The sequence below is a fragment of the Rhinichthys klamathensis genome, unplaced genomic scaffold (assembly GCF_029890125.1).
Source record: "Rhinichthys klamathensis goyatoka isolate OS25496 unplaced genomic scaffold, OSU_Roscu_1.1 h1tg000029l_1, whole genome shotgun sequence".
NCBI classification, from domain to species: domain Eukaryota; kingdom Metazoa; phylum Chordata; class Actinopteri; order Cypriniformes; family Leuciscidae; genus Rhinichthys; species Rhinichthys klamathensis.
This window is the reverse complement of record NW_026606579.1, coordinates 5,703,024-5,712,500: the sequence shown is the minus strand read 5'-3', so window position 1 is coordinate 5,712,500 and position 9,477 is coordinate 5,703,024.

The following is a 9,477-nucleotide window of genomic DNA, read 5'->3' as shown; positions in this document are numbered from 1 at the left end:
ACTCACTCACTCTCACACACACTCACACACACACACACACTATTCGCAATCACACACACACACACACACACACACACACACTATTCGCACTCACACACACACACTATTCGCACTCACACACACACACACACACTAGTGCCACACTTACATTTCAACTTCATTCACAACCATTAAAAAGTATGTTTTATATAGTATGAATATGGGTGAAATTCAGAAGTACTACATTCGCCATGTTGTTACACACTCACTCACTCACTCACTCTCTCTCACACACACACACACACACACACTCACTCTCTCACACACACACTATACGCACTCACACACACACACACACACACACACTAACAGACACATACTCACTCTCACTCACACACTTACAGGACACTTACTCTCTCAGATATATACTCACTCTCTCACACACACACACACACACTAACAGACACATACTCACTCTCACTCACACACTTACAGGACACTTACTCTCTCAGATATATACTCACTCTCTCACACACACACACTCGCATTCTCACTCACACACACACACACGCAATTTACGCACTCACACACACACACACACACACACACGCACGCACGCACGCACACACTCTCTAACAAACACACACACACACTCTCGCTGTTATAACTCTGTGTTTTCACCGCTATATTCACGGCCGTTCAGTGTCTGTGCCGTTAAACAGAGAACAGAACATCAGAAAACCTTCGTCACCATCATCACCAATCTGTGACCCCTAATGATCCAGTCTCTCTCTCTCTCTGTGTGTGTGTGTGTGAGAGAGAGTGAGAGTGAGTGAGTATGTATCTTAGTGTGTGTGTGAGAGAGAGTGTGTGTGTCTGTAAGTGTATGTGTGAGTGAGAGTGAGTATGTCTGTTAGTGTGTGTGTGTGTGTGTGTGTGTGAGAGAGAGCGTGTGTGTGTCCGTAAGTGTGTGTTTGTGAGTGAGAGTATGTCTCTGTGTGTGTGTGTGTGTGTGTGTGTGTGTGTGTGTGTGTGTGTGTGTGTGTGTGTGTGTGGTCGAAACGCTGCAGTAATGAAACCCAAGCGTGTCAGTGCTCTCTCTCCTCTAAACTCCTCGTCAAGAGAAGAAAACCTTCAAAAAATGATGACTGAAGAACTCTTCTAATGACAATTTTTATTAAATAATTAATTGCATTGTAACTTTCAGGACTCAAATCATCCTCTAAAATTAGACTGATAAGAGTTATAAATATGGATATTTTTAATGTACTTTTTTGGGCTTTAAAATCTCAGGTATCATAGACTCGCATTACACAGCTGGAAGAGCCAGGATATTTCTTAATATAACTCTGATTGTGATCGTCTGAAATATGAATGTCATATACACCTAGGATGACTTCAGGGCGAATAAACTAAAAGGATAATTTTCATTTTTGGGTGAAATAGCCCAACAAAAAACCTTGAGTGAACCTCAGGAAAATACTAATATACAGCTGTATGATATGAGCCCATTAACTGTTCATACCCGACTCTATCTGTGATGAAACGCTGACGGCAGTGTGTGTGTGTGTGTGTGCTAATAAACGCTGAACTGACTGACAGCACATTTACATTACAGGAATTACTGCATCTGCAGAGACACGAACACACACTTCCCCAGATAATCACACTAATGGCTGAATGTTTAGGACAGCCGCGCTTTCCCACACACTGAAATAAGTGCATTCAGTGTGATTTCAGTGAGGCCACGAAAAGCAGGATAAATATATATATATATATATATATATATATATATATAGAGAGAGAGAGAGAGAGAGAGAGAGAGAGAGAGAGAGAGTACATTAGAGGGATATTTTATACAAAATGTGAAATACTCTGCCCTAACTTCACAAAATTAAACAATAAAACACAACTTACACATTTATTAGGTGAAAAAAGAGATTGTATCCTACTAGCAGCGAGATATACTGATGACGTCACTAAAGGAGGGAGGAGTCGACTAATCAGTGATGCGCTCACACACACACACACACACTTACTCACACACACATTCTCACTCACATACACACACACACCCACAGATACTCACTCTCACACACACACACACACACACACAGAGATACTTACTCTCACACACACACACACACACACACACACACACACACACACACACACACACACAGATATTTACTCGCACACACACACACACACACACACACACACACACACACACATGCACACACTCATGCATGCACGCACACTCACACACACTCATGCACACACACTCATGCATTCACACACACACACACACACACACACACCCACACACACACTTACATGCACTCACACACACACACATGCATGCACACACTCATACACACACACACACACACTCATGCACCGACACTCACACACACACGCACACACTCAGACAACCACACACTCATACACACACACACACTCATGCACGCACACTCACACACAGACACACACACACACACACTCATGCATGCACGCACACTCTCACACACGAACACTCTCATACACACACTCATGCACGCACACTCACACATACACACAAACACACTCATGCATGCACACTCTCACAAACACACACTCACACACATGCACACACTCATGCATGCACGCACACTCTCACACACACACACACACACACTCACGCACGCACACTCATGCATGCACACTCTCTCTCACACACACACACACACACACACTTACATGCACTCATACACACACACACACACACACACACGCATGCACACACATGCATGCACACTCACACACACACTCACACACATGCACACACTCATGCATGCACGCACACTCACACACACTCATGCACGCACACTCACACATACACACACACTCATGCATTCACACACACACACACACACACACACACTCACACTCACACACACACATGCATGCACACACATGCATGCATGCTCACACACACTCATACACACACACACACACACACACACACACACACACACACACACACACACACACACCGACACTCACACACACACGCACACACTCAGACAACCACACACACTCATACACACACACACTCATGCACGCACACACTCACACAGACTTATCTGAGCGAATATGACAGGGAAATACTCAGTGGGACAGTTTTGTTATTCAGAGATAGGCTTTGTGATTAATTAAATCTCTCTCTCTCTCTCTCTCTTTCTCTCTGAAGTGACTAATATATATGAGGCTCGTCCACGTCTGACATTTTCCTGAACTTCTGTGTCCTTTACGTCTGCTGAAAGTCCTTTGTATTTGGTTTTGTAGTTCCTTGTTTTGTGTTACAAATGTATTCGGTTAAAAGCAATTCATACTGTACACACCGTAACTGTCCAAAAATCATTAAAAAGGCTGAAAAAATCCAGAAAAATAATATATGATCAAGAAGTCATGACAACATGTTTGTCCGTAACGTAAACTCATCAGAATAATGTATAAGTCAGGATTGCGTGATGTAAAATGGTCCTCTATGAATGGAAACTGACACAGTCTATCAGAGCCGGTGTCTCGTGAGCTGTGTGTTTCTGGGAAGTTCATTAATGAGGATTTGCTCGACTGAAGGAATAACAGGTTATCATCATCATCTGCATATGAACACACTGTAAAACTCCCGCCTGATTAAAATCCCTTTGATCCCGGGCAAACGCTCCACAAACACGGACCGAAAGAGAGCAATCTCACGGCTCTCGCTATGCTAACGCGTCGTCTGACCTTTAATACTCGTGATGAAGCGTCTAACGGGACTTTCCTCTAACTCCACGCATGCTGAGGGGTTTCACTAGAACTGAACTAAGCTTATTTGGGAACGGTCTGACTCCAGATTAAATCACAATGAGTCGGGAGCCTAAAGCAAAACCCCATGTCGTTTTTATTTCATTTATACTATTTTCCTGTCCGTGAAGCATTTTAAGATGCTTGAGAGCTGTTCGGTTCGCTTGCATTATTATTGCACTATTGTGCTTTTCTTAGCGATTGAGTTTTCCTGAAGATGATAAAATGGGCAAACCAATCTGCTAAAACCCTGAAGGCGGGACACGAGGAGCTGGACTACAGTCGCTGTCTGGCCTTCAGGTGTGTTTCTGTGTTCTGAGAGATAATGATGATGAAGACGCGTTCATGCTTCACATGATTCCCTGAAGCCTGGAGGAAACACAGATTATAGGCTAGGGCTAGATATTAAATATCCAGTGGCCGGTTTCACAAAGATAGACTTTGACTATGGCTTAGATATAGTAGAGAGTCAAGACTTCAGATAGACGTCTAAATCAGACCGTTGCACAAAGCACTGAAGACTCTGACTATCTTAAGTAGGACTACACTGCAATGCATTCTGGGTAAAATAAGACACTTTTCATAACAAAAAACATGGCGGATCGAGTGAGCACATTCAACCGCTCGGTGCAGTTTACCCCAGCGGGAGATATGTGTGTGTTGGAGGAGTGTAACAGTCACACGGACATTTTACTGGGGAAATTTAGCGGAGAATGCAGTAACAAGAAGAAATTTTTAATTTGGACAAAGATTATCGCCTATGTTTTCTTTTGGCTGTTTGTAGTGTAACTGATTGTTGCTGCTGGTTGCCACGGTCTTAGACATAAGTTAGCCTAAGGTGTCTAATTTTTTTGGTCTAAATTAAGTCAGTCTTTATTTTTGTGAAACAGTCTAACTTGCATTAGACTAGTCTATGAGCACATTTTAGACTTGTCTAACACTATAGACCGGTCTAAAATAGCTTTGTGAAACCGGCCCCTGGATGCGTGTACAATAAAATACATATTCTTACAGATGAGTGCATTTAAAAGGCCCTTATGCACTTTTCCCACTTATAATGTTAGTCATGATTTTTTTTCTCCTGCTTTCAGATTCAAATGAGTCTTAAAGAACCAGTTCGTGCGGCGATGTCACTTTTAGAATGTTTGAGCGAGTTGCTAGGTTACCACCAGCTGTCAATCATGAGCTCCCTCATTAAATATTCATGTCCTGTGTGGATCAGAATACAGTGTGAAGACACCGAGAGCAGGAGTGGTTTCATTCGCTGCTTCTGTGGTTTATGTGTGTGTTTTCGAGCTCTTTGTCTGAAGTAGTAATGAAACACAGTTTAATGCTCCACTGACTTTCTATTAGTTGTGCTGTTTTCAGCCTCTCCGCTAATAAAGCCTCGTGTTGGATCAGATAAACCTTCGCCGCTGTAAAGCGTCTGTTACTGGAAGAACATCAGGAGTGTGTGTTAATCTGTGTGTGACTCAAACAGACTCTACCGACGTCACGACTTTACACACTCACTGAAGCTCTGGAGATACTAGTATCATTCTGTATACAATAATCGCGATTAATTGCATCCAAAATAAAAGTTTGCGTTTAAATAATAATAATAATTTTTAATAAATAAATTAAATAATTATTTTTATATGCATAATGTATGCAAATATAGCGGGTAGTGTATATATTAAGGCTATGCAACGATTAATCGTGATTAATCGCATCCAAAATAAAATTTTGTTTACATAAAATGTGTGTGTACTGTGTATAATTATTTTGTATAGGCCTATATAAATACACACATATGCATGTATAAGAAATATTCGCATGTTTATATATTTATAGGTTATATAAATATATTTAAATATTAATAACACATTTTTACTAAATATATGCATGTGTGTGTATTTATATATACAAAATAATTATTCACAGTACACACATTCATTATGTAAACATAAACTTTTATTTTGGATGTGATTAATCATTGCCCAGCGCTAATATATGCCATACCTGCTATATTTGCATACATTATGCAAATAAAAATTTCCAGAGGACATTGTGTGAGAGACTGTATCCCACAATGCAATGCGTTCAGTTTGACGCGTCAAACGCTTCTTATAAAAAACTCGAGATTACAGGCGTAATGAGAATTTGTTTAATTGTAATGCACAAAATTCTTAATGGTCCTAAAAATGTATTCAGTTTGTTCTTCTGATTTTGTGGTGAGATACAGTCAAACCACCAGGAATTCAGTCACCTTCAACTAGTGACTATATAGCAACCTTTATTCGCTATATAGTCACTGTAGGAAGAGTTTTTGGGTATAATATGTCAGTTTACTTTATTTTGCTCTCCTCGCGTACATAAACTATAGTGTCCTGCACACACTAGTAAAGACATATCAAAAATTATATCTGGTGTCTGAATCATTTTTGGTTTGACTGTGAGGTTCTTCCAGTCGCTCTGACTGTGTTTTTCTCTCAGCCTTCAGGTGTGTGTGTGTGTGTGTGTGTGTGTGTGTGTGTGTGTGTGGGTGATCTGAATCTGTGTGTTTTCTCGGGTCTATGAGTAGTTTCGACAGACCTGAGAGTCGCACACTTGATTAAACACAGCGAGAGTTTGAGCGACGGCCAATCACACACACCGCTTCTGTAGAGACACGAATAATCAGCATTCGGCGTGTGTTTGCTTTAATGTTTCAGGGAATATGATGATGTTTCATCAGCAGTGCTGAATTGAGTCTTAACCACGACGTCCCGTTTCTATCCCGCGCGTTCTGTCTGTTCCTCTCCGAGTTTAATTGCCTTTCAGAGCAACTGCAATTATCCTGTCAGACGCTCACAGTCTCTCTCGCTCGCTCGCTCTCTCTCTCTCTCTCTCTCTCTCTCTCTCTCTCTCTCTCTCTCTATTCAATTCAATTCAAAATGTGCTTTATTGGCATGACAAATATGTATTGCCAAAGCATTTCTAATTTTACAGTGAATCGTCATACATGTACATATACATACATTAAAAAGTAAGTGGAACAATTAATCAACATTTTAGAATTCTATGAACAATTTAGAATTATCTGTGTTTGTGTGTGTGTGTGTGAGAGAGAGAGAGAGAGAGAGAGAGAGAGAGAGAGAGAGTGTGTGTGTGTGTGAGTGAGTATCTGTGTGTGAGTGTGTGTGAGAGAGAGTGTGTGTGTGTGAGAGAGAGTGTGAGTGTGAGTGAGTATCTGTGTGTGAGTGTGTGTGAGAGAGAGAGAGTGTGTGTGTGTGTGTGTGTGTGCGTGCGCGCGTGTGAGTGAGTGTGTGTGCATGTAAGTGTGTGTGTGTGTGAGAGAGAGTGTGCATGCATGAGTGTGCGTGCATGAGTGTGTGTGTGTGTGTGAGAGTGCGTGCATGCATGAGTGTGTGCATGTGTGTGAGTGTGTGTTTGTGAGAGTGTGCATGCATGAGTGTGTTTGTGTGTATGTGTGAGTGTGCGTGCATGAGTGTGTGTATGAGAGTGTTCGTGTGTGAGAGTGTGCATGCATGCATGAGTGTGTGCATGTGTGTGAGTGTGCGTGCATGTAAGTGTGTGTGTGTGTCTGTGTGTGAGTGTGCGTGCATGTAAGTGTGTGTGTGTGTGTGTGTGTGTTTCTGTGTGTCAGTGTGCATGCATGTAAGTGTGTGTGTGTGTGTGTGTGTGTGCGTGCGTGCGTGTGTGAGTGTGTGTGTGCGTGTGAGTGTGTGTGCGTGCATGCATGTAAGTGTGTGTGTGTGTGTTTCTGTGTGTGAGTGTGCATGCATGTAAGAGTGTGTGTGTGTGCGTGCGTGTGAGTGTGTGTGTGCGTGTGAGTGTGTGTGTGTGTGTGCGTGCGTGTGTGTGTGTGTGTGAGTGTGTGCGTGCGTGTGAGTGTGTGCATGAGTGAGTGTGTGTTTCTCAGGTTTACGAGCAGAGCTCCTGAGATCTCCTCACGCCGCTGTCTCTGATATCAGAGTGGAAACACTCCTGCTCATGCTCATGGATTTGATCGTGTGTTCGGCAGCCATGCGACACTAAACTCCTCCACAGAGCCGAAGAGATGTCCTTCTCCAGGACACAACAAACAGACCCAGAACACCCGCAGTCATCAAACACAACACCATCGAGAGCTGCTGGTAAAGACACAGCGGAGACACAGTATTATTCAAACAGCATTTAATCACATGATCTTTAATTCAGCAAGAGCCTTCCTGAAATATGCTCTAGTTTTGACAGGCGAAAAAAAAAAAAAAAAAAATGTGTAAAGAAATGTTAAAAATTGCATCTGATTTCACATTGATTGTCACGCTGGAAATGATGCAGTATTATAGCTGTGTGTGGTTGTACAGCAGTGTATTTTAGTATCATTGAGATTCTATTAAAGTTTTTTGTTAATATTTTGAATTAGAACTACAATCCCATGAAGCACTGTGAATGACAAAAAAAAAACAATTATGGTGAAATATAAAACTGTTCATTTAAAAGTGTTGATCATATATAAAGAAACAATATATTTTAAGTTTACTACAAAATATAAACAAACATCAAACAGCATAGCGAGACATTGGACGTAATTGGTGGAATTGTCTGAACAGCATCATGGGTAATGTAGTTTTTCAACACGTCTTCTGCCGTTAAACACGATTCTTTAAAAAAATATGTTAATAATGGGAACTGATGGCTTCGACAAAAGCATAAACCATCGATTAACAACCTCGTAGTTCACAGTAAATTTATCTTTAAAGGTTTCTCTTTAAAAAATCTTAAAAATAAAGGTTATTTATTGCATTGATGGTTCCAGAATGAACCTTTAACAGCCACAAAAGCTGGAAAAATGTACTTTAGGTTTTGGACAATCGTACCTTTATTTTTATATAGTGTATGGAGAAAATGAATGGTATTTTCAATGTTGCACTCAATACTACAGGCTTCGTACAGACGCTAAATATAATTCAAGCACTACTTTTATAAGGTCTACAATCACAGATATAATTTATCAAACAATATCTTTTTTTATAACCTTTAAAATAAAAAATAAAAAAAGTAAATAGATAAATAAAAATAAATTAATAAAACAAAATGGTACATATAAAGTGCAGCACATGCAACGACTGTGGAAACTATGATAAAGATATCGCTTTCCTTATTCAAACGGATTTTTTCTCCCATAAAAATATGATTGACTTGAAGAATGAAAGCTGTCATATAGTTAGATATTTATGAGCAATATCACACTCATAGCCATGCAAAATGCCTCTATATCAGACAAGCTGTAGAGTTGATTTTGTGTGAAAAGATTGTCTAATCAATAAAATTAAAAATAAATTTCTTATATTTCTTTTAGTGCTGGGCAACGATTAATCGCATCCAAAATAAAAGTGCGTTTAAATAACGTGTGTGTGTAATGTGTATAATTATTTTGTAAATACACACAATATGCATGTATATATTTAAGAAATATTTGCATGTATATATAATTTATATAAAATAGAAATAGAAATATTATATATATAAACAACACATTTTTCATTACACACATATATTATGTAAACGCAAGCTTTTATTATGGATGCGATTAATCTTTGCCCAGCACTAATTTCTTTATATTGTCAATAATTCAAGCACTTCTTCATAGAAAAATGTCTGTTTTCAAGGGTTTTCCACGACTTAAATATCAAAAAAGTA